Here is a 12,246-nt window from a genome sequence, read left to right on the forward strand (position 1 = left end):
TTTGATTCAGTGAGTCAGTATATTCTTTCCATCTTCTTTTAATACTTCCTGGATCATTTCATATTCTGCCGAAAGCATCCTTGATTATAGCAACTCGAGGTTTGAATTTGTTCTTCAGTTCCTTGAGCTTAAGAAATGCTGAGCGAGTTCGGCCCTTTTGCTTTTCTGATTCCAACTCCTTGCACATTTCATTGTAATATTTTACTTTGTTATCTTGTGCTGCTTTTTGAAATCTTCTATTCAACTCTTTAGTATTTTTAATTCTTCCTTGTGTTTTGGCTTCTCTGCACTCCAGTGCAATTTTCAGAGTCTCTTTTGACATCCTTTTTGACCTTTTCTTCCTCCTCTGTCTTTGCAATGACCGTTTGCACTCTTCCTGGATGATACCATTGATATCCTCCCACAACTCATCTGGTCTTCACTCATTAGTGTTTGAGGCCTCAAACCTCTTCCTGAGATGGTTCTGAAATTCAGGTGGGATAGACTCAAAGTTATATTATGGTTGCCATGGATTTGCTTTAATTTTCCTCAACTTCAGCTTGAACTTGCATATGAGTAGTTGGTGGTCTATTCCACAATCAGCTCCTGGCCTAGTTTTCACAGCTGATTTTGAGTTTCTCCAGAGGTTCTTTCCGCAGATGTAATCAATCTGATTCCTATGCTTACCATCAGGTGAAATCCTTGTATATAACCTGCGTTTATGTCTCTAAAAAGAACATATTTGCTGTGAATAAGTCATTGTGCAAAATTCAATCATTTTCTCTCCAGTTCCATTTCTGTCACTGAGTTCATGTTTTCCAACTACTGAATCTTCTTCTCAGTTCCCAACTTTTGCATTCCAGTCACCCATTATTATCAATGCATCTTGATTGCATGTTTGATCGATCTCTGATTGTAAAAGTTGGTAAAAATCTTCTATTTCCTCTTCCTTGGCTCTGATTGTTGGTGCATATATCTGAATGATAGTGGTGTTCACTGGACTTCTCTGTATGCATATGGATATTATCCTATCACTCACAATATTGTACTTCAAGATGGATCTAGCAATGACTTTCTTAACTATGAAAGCAACTCCATTTTTTCTCACCTTTTCATCTCCAGAGTAACATATCATATGATCATCTGACTCAAAATGCCCCATGCCAGTCCATCTCATCACACTAATGCCTAGTATGTCAATATTTATGCGTTCCATTTCTTCCTTAACAGTATCTAATTTTCCTACATTCATGGTTCTCACATTCCATGTTCCTATCTCTAGTGTCTGCTTACAACTGTTCCTCTCCCTTTGTATTTCCATACTTGAAAGCTCAACCTCAGTTGTCCTTTCTGTTATCTACATGTGTTCTGTTGTTCATAGGTTTTTCGGAGGCCTGCTATTTCAAAAATGAATGGTCCATCCTTCTTCCTAGTCTGTTTTAATCTGAATATTTTGATTTAGAGAAGTATCAGACAGACTAGCATTTTATAGAAAAGTGTCAGATATATCCTTTATTGTGGAGTACTTAATGAAAATACAAAGGGAATAGCAAATCTTACAAAGCTTAACTTACTTGTAATCATATTTAAACTTGATAAAAATATAATTAAGAACAAAATTAAAAGAAAAATGACACTGTGACATGTGTCATGTTACCACAAAATACAAATATTGTTTTATAACAAAACTAATATTTTTGGAAGAATTTCTTCTTTCTAACTTGCTGTCTTTAAATCCTTTGATGTTATCACCGAACAATGTTCTGTAATTGTCCCACAGAAATTCAGTATTGACTCTCTAGGAGTCAAAAATGCTCTGTTGTTATCTTACATGAGATGATGTTAAAAATTCTATTATCTTTTGTTTTTTCTTCTAGGGTCTCTTCGTTTTGGCTTAATATCTTTACTTAAGGTAACTAATCATGAAAACTGGATTTTACCTGGGGACCATTTTCCTAATCCTTACTGGAACTGGTGTGCTGGGGAATTCATTTCTCCTTGTTGTACCTGTCTTTATTTTCTTCACTGGCCAGCAATTCCGTTTTCTACACTTGATCTTTGCTCAATTAGCATTAACAAATATCATGCTCATTCTCTGCGGGGGAATCCCATTAGTGATTTTGCATTGGAAAAACAAATACTTCTTGGATGATGTAGAATGTAAAATTGTCTTTTACATTCAAAGAACCGGACGTAGCATGTCCATCTGTAGCACCTGCCTGCTCAGTGGCTGCCAAGCCATCATCATCAACTCTCACTCTGCCAAGTGGGCATATTGTAAGCGCAATACCCCCAAGTACAGCACAATCTACTCTGTTTCTTGTTGGTTACTCACCTTAGTCACACATGTTGATGTTATTACAAATGTAATAGGACCTGTGAAAAAATTAAATGTCACAAGAGGAATCAATTTAGGCTATTGCTATTGGAGAGAAAGCTCAGGCATTTCAGTAATTTTATCTACCACTGGAGATATCTTTTTTGTGGACCTCATGATCTTTTGATGTGCAAACATGGTATGTTTTCTACACAGGCATCGTCAGCATGCTCAGTACATTCACAGGACCAACATCTCTTCCAAGATAAACCCTGAGATCAAAGCTATCAAAAGAATTGTGCTGTTATCACCTTTTTCTTATTTTATTTTATAAACAGTACCCTTGTTTTGTGTAATATATATTTTATTAACTCTAGTACCTGGCTTTTGGAGACATCTGCCTTTATGACACTTTGTTTCCCAACCATTAGCCCCTTTTTACTGATAACAAGAAACAATCCTATATTCAGAAAGTCAAATAATTAACTCTTTTGTGAAATTCAATTACTTTCATAATGTATATGGACACTCTAATAGTGGTATAAATATTTTGTTGCTCAAAATTTAGGTAAAATTATCTGGAGGATCCAAATTATGTCACCTCTATGGCATTAAAAATATAAAAAGCAATTATTTCAATAAATATTATATAGCATAAAGAAGAAAAAATCAAATTTTACTAAAGATCATTTACCATCCTTTAAATTTATTTAATACTCTTAAAATATATTAGAAAGTAAACAATAATAATGTTATAGTCCTTGATCAATCAGGAACAGGACAAGTGTTTCAACATTTAGCCCCAATAATATAAGTTCATCATAAGGGTATTAGCAAATGTAAGTGAATAAATATAATTCTACTAACTAAGAAGTAAATGAAATCTTCCTGGTCAGTGAAAAAGTTTGAAAAATATTTCTGAAATTACCACCCAAAAGGATTTTTTTTCTATTATTTTAAATTGTCTTTCCACAACTGGGTGAATGAGCAGCAACATTCTAGATGGAGAACGGATTGAGATTGTTAAGAATTTCAACTTCTTCAGTTCCACAATCAACACCCTTGGCAACAGCAGTCAGGAAATCAAAAGACAAATTGCATTAGGAAAATCTGCTGTCAGGGACCTCTCCAGAGTACTTAAGAGAAATTATTTCAGTCTAGAGACTTAAGGTGTGCCTAATCCAGACCATGGCATTTGCAATTACTTGCTATGCATCAGAGAGTTGGACAATGACCAAGGATGGCAGAAGAATTGATGCCTTTGAGGTGTGGTGCTAGAGAAGAGACACTGCCAAGAGAACTAACAGGTCTGTTCTGGAAAGGGTGAAACCAAGCTGCTCCTTTGAGGCAAGAATTTTGAGACTCTATCTCACATACTTTGTGCATGTAGCCAGGAGGGACCAGCTTTTGGAGAAGGATATCATACATTGAAATGTTGAGGAACAGCGCAGGAGAGAAACACCCCAGATGAGATGGATTGACATAATAGCTGAGATAATGAAGGTAGGTGTGGCAAAGACAGTGAGCTTGGCTCAGTACGGAATAGGGTTCAGAACTATTACGCGTAAGGTCACTATGAGTCATAATAAACTCACCAGCACATAACAACAATAACAAATTGTCATTATTGCAAAACAATGAATTGGTAAAAGACATACGATTCCCTCAGTACATTTTTTCATAAACTATGATTTTTAAGCAATAATTGTTATTTTTACATACTTCATTAAGAATATCAAATTATATAATTCTTTCTAAGACATTTACAAATTAGAACTGCTCTGCATGACTAATTGCTTATCATCAAAACAAGCTTTCTAAGACATTACTTCCATTTCACATGAGTGATGTAATATAAAATGTGAAAAATGTGGCCTCTAGATTGGAAGATTCATCAGAAACAATCCTTATGCAGATATACATGCTTGTCTTCTGAAAGTGAAGAGGACTTGAAACTACTTACCAAATAAGATCAAAGACTACACTCTAAAGTATGGATGATTTTTCAACATAAAGAAAACACAAAACCCTCACAAATGGGTCGATAAATAGTGTAAAATAAAATAAAAGGTTGAAGTTAACAAAGACTCCATTTCACTTTGTTTCACAGACAACAACAATACAATCAAAAGAGGGAGTAGGAATGAAAAATGGGAAAGGTTCAGTGGGAACTTCAAAATAGGATGATAATAGGGAGAGAGAAATGAAAATTATATCAAATATAATGTATATGAATGCTTGTATAAAACACAAAGTACAGGTAAAAAAACACAATGAATAAAAGTATTATATACATACCAATGAAATCATGTTTCAAATTGAATTACTAAAAGGAGAGAAAAAATGAAAAACAAATAAAATGCCTTTGTATTGGGCAAATAAACCATCAAAAGCCTCTTAAGGGGACTAAAGAGCAAAGGTGTCACTTTAAATAATAAGGTTGCTAACTTAAACCAAAGTATTTTCAATTCTTTCATATACATGTAAAAGTTGGACAATGAATAAGGAAGACCTGCGAAGAGTTAAATTCTCATAAACTCAATTAAGAATAGTTAAAACAGTTAAACCCATCTGATGGTAAAGAGCGAGTTAATTTTTACAAACTAAAATTCAACTGTTGTTGTTGATAAGTGCCATCGAGTCGTAGATGACTCATAGCGACCGATGAATGAAAGACTTGAACACTTGTATAAATTTCATCATTTCTCCAAGTTCATAGAGTTTTCAGAGGCAAGCTATTTTGGAAGTGGGTGCCACTTCTTCTTCCAAGTTTGTTTTAGTCAGGGAGCTCTACCAAACACTGTCCACCATGGGTAACAATTTCACATGTCAGTGTCACAGTGTTCAGCATCACAGCAACCATGAGTTACCTCTGTACAGCAAAATGGGCACACCAGTTCTATAAATACCACTTAGAAGAATGTGTGACCAAAAACAATTAAAACCAGGTCTGAGTGCCGGAGATTAAAATCACCCACCTTTGACTTGGTAGCATAATTTTCTATCAACTTTCTATCAGAGCTCTGCTGTTGTTGTTAAGTGCTGTCCAGTCTAAGTATACAAATAAATTAGTTTTATCAAAGGCATGTAGTTGTGTAACCGTAACTTCAACTAAGATATAATTTCTGTTATCAGAAAAACTTCCTTCCTGCCCCTCTGAAGTCAACCTCTTCCATCTGTTTCAGCTCCTAGCATCTGGTAATCTGTCTTCTGTCACTAAAATTTTGTATTTTCTAGATTGTAGATAGAGTGACTTATTGTTTTGAGTCTTAAGAATATAACTGACTCTCAAAAGTTTCCTAGTGTTTCTTCTCCTCTCACTTTCCTACCCGCTTTCCCCAGGAATTGCAAATTTGCTTCTGTCACTAGAGATTAAATTGTGCTTTCTAGAAAATTAACAATGTGAGATTAAACAAGTTGTTGTTGTTAGGTGCCATCGAGTCTATCATGACTCATAGTGACACTATGTACAAAAGATCTGAACCTGTCCTATCTTGCGACATCCTAACACTTCTGACACACAAGAGTTTATTGCAGTAATCACCATATCAACCTACCTGATTGAGAGCCTTCCTCTCCTTCGCCCACCTGCCACCCTTCCGAACATCACATCACTCTCCAACCAATAGCACCTCCTAGCAACATGACAAAAGTATATGAGACAAATGAAGCCTTGTTATTCTTGCTTCCAAAGAGAACTCCACCTGCACCATCTATAGGTATTCAATGCTTTTCTCCAACACCACAGATAAAAGGTTTCAATTTTTTTCTGTCGTCCTAACTCATTGTCCAGGTCTCAGATGCATAGCTAGTAATCAGAAAGACTATGGCCTGAATCAGACACACGTGAACGCTCAAACTGGCATCACTACTATTGAAACATTTGGAAAGATCCCTAGCTGCAGATTTTCCCAGTGCAGTGTGTCTCCTTATTTCCTGACTGCTCACACCAAGGATGTTAATTGTGGATCCAAGCAAGATGAAGCTGTTAACAGTGTCAGTCTCCTCTCCATCTACTGGCTATTGGTCCAGCAATAAGAATCTTTGTGTTCTTGATATTGAAACACAATCAAGACTGAACTCAGCATTCCTTCATCTTCTGCAAAAAGTGCTGCAAGTCCTGCTCACTTTCAGAAAGCAAGGTTGTGTCATCTGCATAACGCAAATTATTGATGAGTCTTCCTCCAATCCTGATGCCACACTCCTCTTCATAGAGTCCAGCTTCTCGGATTATTTGCTCAGCATATAGATTGAAGAGGTATGAAGAGAGAATACAACCCTGATGCACTCCCTTCCAAATTCCAAAACATGCAGCATTCCCCTGCTCCATTCACACAACAGCCATGTATAGGTTCTGCATGAGTAAAATCAAGTGTTCTGGGATTCCCATTTTCTCAGTATCAGCCACAATTTGTCATGATCCACACAGCCAAAGGACCTTTTATAGTCAATAAAGGACAAATAGATATTCTGATCATCCTTATTTTCAGCCAGGATCCATCTGACATCAGCAATGATATCCTTGGTGCCAAGGCCACTTCTAAATCCTGCTTGAACTTCTGACAGTTTCTTGTCTATATACTGTTCCAGCCATTCTTGAATGAAAAGGTACTCTTTTTGTGTGAGTAGTTTACAAAGCATTGTTTTTGTGTGCCAATGATTTAGAAACGAACTATAGTTGATCCTCCAGCCAGTTTTTCAGAGATAGTAAAACTCACAGAAGACTGCTCATCCTTATCCTATGGAGCAGTTGGTGAATTGGAAAAATGTTCCTTGAGATTGCAGTGAAATTAGGAAAATCTACTCTTTGTTGCATGCTGACCTATCAACAGTCCTTTCCTTTCTATTACTGAGTGGTGGTGATAGTATTGGGTGTCTTGGATTAGAACATGGCCCGTATCCTAGATTATGGCTCATAATCACAGCAATGAGTTAAAGTTGAACCTTTTAAACTGGTTGAACCCTTAAAGTATAAGACAATAAAATTTTGCTTATTACCACTATGGTATCTCTGTCACTGCAGCAGGAGATAACTAAGACACCACTCACTCTTGCCATTGAGTCAGAATTACCTTGTAATAAACTGTCTAGCAGGTTTTGAGAGAGTATAAATCACATGCAAGGAGATTGCCAAACATTTTCTCATAGAGTGGCTGGTAGATTTGAACTGCCTGTCATTGTGTAGATAGTGAAACTCTTTATTCACTAGGCCACCAGAGTTCCTCTTGATAACTAAGATAGTGAATAAAAAGGGCACAGAGGAACATACACTTTAGAATCAACCAAGGAAGAGAAAAAGGCAGCACTTCCCCATGAATTAAGCTCTGAAGTCAAGAATGGATAGGCAAGAAGGATGGATGGAAACAGCCAACACAGAAAAGAAGTGGAGAAAGGGCTATTTCAATGTGGGAATTTTAATGCATTTCATAAAATAGAGAGTGTATGAATTACTAAATAAAATATTTTTTTTCCTGTAAATTTTCACTCGAATATAATAAAAACTAAGTTAGACGTGAAAGAACAAAAGTTGAGGAGGACTGGACGCCACTATTGGAAGCCCAGCTCACTCGCGAGTGGGTTTCTGGGTAATTAAGAGTCAGCCTGCAAACGGGTAACTCTTTGGTTTAATATTAAAGAGAAACCTTTGTCCAGCAAACGAGCTGAGAACTTGGACGTCTCTCTTCCTGTAAATCATATATCTTAAGTCATTTCGGTCTCCTAACCCCTTTCGTCTGAAAAGCATCATTTATCATAAGGAACAGAGTGTGTGTTCTCCCTTGATTGAGTGATGGTTTCTGTACTTACTTTTTATGATTCTGTGAAAACTGAGAGATGAGAACACTGTTTATTATGATTCTATGGAAATCCTAAAAAATGAGATCATTGCTTAGACCCCTATATATTCTAATAAACGCAGACCCACAGGACCGCCACTGCCACTTCTTGTCCTGTCTGTGTGAGTGTGTTTTTCTTTGTGGCAGTCCTGTCTTGTCTTCTGTGTGTGTCTCTTTATGTTCATTTCTCCCAGGAAAAAGCGTTGCAGTTTGCAACATTTGGCTTCCTAACGTGGGGCGTGGAATTTATTTATTTCAGTTTCTCACCTGGCTGAGGAATCCCTGGGGGAAACCGAGTCACAGTAAGTACAGGGAGGTAACGAACTGGGGTACAGTGCTCAGGATTAGTAAAAGGTACCGGGAGGCAATGACCTCGGGGTGAGTACTCACAATAAATAAAAGGTGAATAAAGATCAGTAATTCTCCATCGGTGCATGATAGTGATCATTATTTAATAATTTTTAGAGGTTTGTTAGATTTTATAGAGTTAGAACTTCAGCAGAAAACAGTGAAACGTTTGTTTGAAAATGTAAAAAGAAAATGCTATTGGTTTAAATGTCAGGAAAAAGTACAATTGAATTTTAAAGTTAGGAAACAGGTCAGGAGAGCCTTCAGGAGGGCACATCAGACAAGAGACCCTACTTTTCCTGTGGTGCCTCCTCCTCCTATAACTAAGGAAGACAGAGATAAAAATCCTGATTTGTTAACAAAGAAAGCCTTTTACAAATTGATCAGATTGCTGAGAAAGTAGAAGAAAGGTCTTTTTTTGCAGTTGTTTCAGTATATACAGAAACATTGTTTCTGGTTTAAAACAGTGAGTAGTGCAAAGTTAAATTCAAAAACTTGGCTAAACTTTAGGAGAAATTTACAAAAGGCACATCAAAGAAGAAAACAGATTCTTATCAATTTTTGGCCAGGTTAGGCTTTCTCATAATATAAATTATACTCATAATCCAAGAAAATTATAAAAAAGAAGTGGCTAAATATGTATGTGAATATGAATTAAGTTATATTACTTTAAAAAGGGGTTAAAGCTGAAGTTAAAAAACAGCCTTTGTTATGCTTCTTTGTTATCTTTTTGTCTTGTGTTTAATGTCTTACGTTTAATAGTTTTGAGCTCACACAATTTAATAATTTCAGTAATAAAGGAAAGTAAATGATATAAGAATAAAGTTAACATAAAAGAAAACTCTTAATTTAGAAAATGAACAAAGCAAAAAATTAACAGTAAAAATGAATAAAGAAATTAGAAACTGCAGTTGAAAAATTTTTAGAAAGGATAAAATCTTTAAATTAGTAAAATAGACTGCATTTGGCAGTTACAGGGATCTAGCTTGTTTACTTTCAGTAGTACGGAGCTGAAACTAAACAAAGAAGCCAGTCTTTCAACAATACATAGATAAATGATCCAGAAGTTTAGAAGTAGATAAGAGAGAAAAGCAACTTAGTTCTCAGAGTAGAGGTAAAGAATAAAAGTTTTACCCTCTGTTGACTGCTTGTAAAATCCAAAAAGTTAAACTTTTTCAAGTACTGAAAAAGAAAGCAGCTTTTTCCAAGCACAAGCTAGTACAAAAGGCCTGTCAGTTTCAGACTCTGTAAGAAACAATATAAATTGCCAGAAGCTTCCTGTTAGCAAAAGCACTCCCACTGTGAACAATGACAGCATGCCTTAACTTTATTTCATGCCACCTTAAAAAGTGCTGCATTAAGTATAACTCAAATAACATTGCTATTATACTAAACAATTCCAAAAAGTACTGTCAAATTAACCAGTAAAGGTTATCTTTGTTTATTTAGAAATTATTTATTCTGATTCTGACTATGAGGGGAAAAAAAGAAAAGCTTCAAGCTAATTTATTTAAGGACAGTTAGAACTGCTAGTCATTAGAACTCTCCAGTGTTAGTAATAACAAGGATAACAAGTGAACAAACTAGTTAAATACTACCAACTAAGATGAAAACTTCACCTTTACAAGTAAATAAAGATACTAGGTATGTTTAAAAATTAAAAGAGTCTAACATCTAATCCCAAGGTAGAATTCCTCTTAGAAATCTCTGCTTGTAAAGTAGCTGTAAAACCCAGGATATCAACATCCATCATGTTAATTCTGACTCACAGTAACTCCAGTTGTCAAGAATTTAAATTTACAGAAAAAAGCTGCATGTCTTTCTCCTGTGAGAAGCCACCAGCACCACCAAATCACCTAAATTTTCAGTTAACAGTGTATTATGCTATCACATATATTATCCCATTATGCTGCTAAATTACCGTAAATCCAAAGGAAATTAACCCCTAAAATGCCAGTAAGAAGTTAGCTTGAACAGAGAATACAAGAAGCTAAGGTACGTAAAACTGAAAATAAGGCAAAATTTTTCTTACTTGTTTTGCCTTCTCCACATTCTCCTACTAAGTTAACAATACAGCAGAATAATATTGCAGAATAAATATTTTTGCAAAATAAAAATGCCAAGCAGCATATGCAATATGTGAAAAAAGTCATTTTAATCATCAGTATAGGGCATATTTGGTTACATCAATTATGTAGCAATAACACAGAAGAAATTATACTACCATTAAATAATGAAAAAATTCAAAACTTATGTCAATTTAATACCAATTAGCAAATAGCAGTGTCAAATTTTGTAAGCAATTATTCTAATTCTTAGTCTAAAGATAAAAAATTACAATTTTTAAAAATTAACACAATAAATTTTACCATCTATAGTAAAATTAACTTCTAAATGCAAATACTTTTTATATTAAAGCTAGTAAAAATAACAAAGCTGAATATTATTCGTCTAATTATCAACAAGTAGTACAACTTCCTCTAACGTTGTACAAATAGCTGAATTATATGCTATTATACTATTATTAACAGATATTAAAGCATCTCTTAATATAATAACTAACTCCCAATATGTAAAATATATAGTCAAACATATTAAAACTATTTTTATACCACAAAATAATTCTGAATAAAATGATTTGTTTTTACAATTGTAATGCATTGTTAAAAAAGTAAATAATCCTTTATATATTATCCACAGTCACATACCAAAATCTTTAACCCAAAGTAATGAAAAATTAATTAGTTACTACTGTATTACAAGCCAAAGATCAACATTCTAAATTTCATAAATTATACTAACAGTTTATATTTAGAAAATACCTTAGAAACTAATTCAACAAGTTGTTCAAAATTAGTCTCAATGCACTGGTATAAATTCTCCTCATCTGCCATTAAAAGTTAATCCTAAAAGTCTTACACCTAATCAAATCTGACAAATGGATGTTACTCAATTTTAAGAATTTAAAAAATTAAAATATATACATCATTTTGTAGATACTTTTCCTGGGAAACGGCCTTAGCAGCTGAAAAAACATTCAGTTATCACACACTTCCTTAAAGCTTTTACTACTATGGTAGTACCTAACACTATAAAAACTGATAATATGCCTATTGCTCTTGTAAACTTAGTTTTCTATTGTTATTATATTATAACATATGGTTTTGGTATTTCAGAAAATAGTACAAGACAAGCAATTATTAAAGAATAAAACATTAAAAATATTTTATAAAACAAAAAGGGGGAGTTATGGAAGATTCTTTAAAATATTAACAACATTATATATACTTTAAATATAAGACTACTAATACTATATATTTCAAATTTTTAAATTGTGACAAGAATAGCCAATCAGCTGCTGATTTGCATTGTTATTGTCATAAGGATGCTCCATCAGATGAGTTATATCAACCTATTTACTACTTGGATAACATTACTAATGTTTGGAAAAGAGATCATGTAATCAAAGGAGGAAGACGTTTTGCTTATATTTCCACAGATTCATCAGAAAGAATTTGGACTCCTGAAATGAATCCGCCTACTTGGAGCCAGTTAATGAAGTCAACACAAAAAGAGGAAAAACTAGTGCTTCAAAATTCTCTATATCAGTTGTAGAACTATAGTTATAGAACTGACGTCAGATTTCTTCAGCCTACAGAGCTAGTTACTTGGCAGAATATTAAATGATCCAGGAAGTATTAAAAGAAGATGGAAGGAATATACTGAGTCATTATATAGAAAGGAATTGGCAGATACAGAGGAATTTAA

General features: G+C 34.4%; 1 pseudogene; it reads left to right on the plus strand.

Moving 5' to 3' along the window:
• Positions 1-2,177: 2,177 nt before the first annotated feature.
• Positions 2,178-12,246, plus strand: part of LOC102865799 — a 32,428-nt pseudogene continuing 22,359 nt past the window's right edge.

The sequence above is a fragment of the Elephantulus edwardii genome, unplaced genomic scaffold, assembly GCF_000299155.1.
Source record: "Elephantulus edwardii isolate Elephantulus edwardi_28Jun2011 unplaced genomic scaffold, EleEdw1.0 scaffold00391, whole genome shotgun sequence".
NCBI classification, from domain to species: Eukaryota; Metazoa; Chordata; class Mammalia; order Macroscelidea; family Macroscelididae; genus Elephantulus; species Elephantulus edwardii.